The sequence below is a fragment of the Charadrius vociferus genome, unplaced genomic scaffold (genome assembly GCF_000708025.1).
Source record: "Charadrius vociferus isolate BGI_N301 unplaced genomic scaffold, ASM70802v2 scaffold104, whole genome shotgun sequence".
In the NCBI taxonomy this organism is placed as follows: domain Eukaryota; kingdom Metazoa; phylum Chordata; class Aves; order Charadriiformes; family Charadriidae; genus Charadrius; species Charadrius vociferus.
This window is the reverse complement of record NW_009648255.1, coordinates 5,875,140-5,876,066: the sequence shown is the minus strand read 5'-3', so window position 1 is coordinate 5,876,066 and position 927 is coordinate 5,875,140.

The window sequence follows — 927 nt, the reverse complement described above, 5'->3', positions numbered from 1 at the left end:
GGTCCCCGTAATGGCGGCGCAACGCAGCGCTACCTCACGCCGCTGCCCCACAGCGGGTCACCCGGGGACCCGCACAAGCGCAGAGGAGGAGAAAGATTCCAACAAAAGGAGCTGACGAGCGTAGGGAAATGGCAGGAGCAGGGCCCGACAGAGATCTTTGCCCGCCGGCGCAGGTGGGATGGGCAGGACAAACCAGGCGGGGCTGCCAAGGGGAGGTGTAAAGCACCGCAGGGACAAAGCAGGGCGGTTTCAGCGTCAAAAATCAGAATAAGACAGTCCCAGAGAAAGGGAGTCGTTTGGCTCTGCCACCCTGGCGGGGCAGGACCGTTAACAAAGCAGCAGCGAGAGCGCAGAGCGCGTTACCTCAGGCAGCGTCGCCTCTGCGGGCCCCTCACCTCAGGCAGAGAGGCCTCTGCAGGCCTCTGGCTACAGCTGGAGCTTGGAACATGAGGAAGTGACTAATCCTCCTGGATTTTCTGGTACAGCAGGCACTGAAATGCCTGATCTTGGAAGGAGCTATAGCTTTATAACTTAGCTTTGCCATCTTTTGCAAAGGGAAACCCAAGCCAAACCCCAGCCGGTGGGAGGAGGAGTAAGAAAAGCCCAGAGAAATGAAATAGGAAAGGCTGCAGAAGAAAGCAGTGACAGGGAAGTCAAAGGGGCAACGGATGAAAGTTGGAAGCAAGCGGCGACAACATTCTGTTGAGTTTGGCACTGGCAGCTGCAAGATTTCTTAGTGCTCCTGCTGTCGTTCAGAGGTTTCTAATAGCTGCAAAGATGTGTGTGGAAGAGGCACCACAATAGAGCGTTTTGGAAAAATGAGCGTCCCTACTAGCTCTTTTCATGCTTGCAACACCTCTCAGGTCCATGTGGAAAAACTCTTGTGGGAATGCACTTGTGTTCTTAGTGTCACACCACGATCATAAG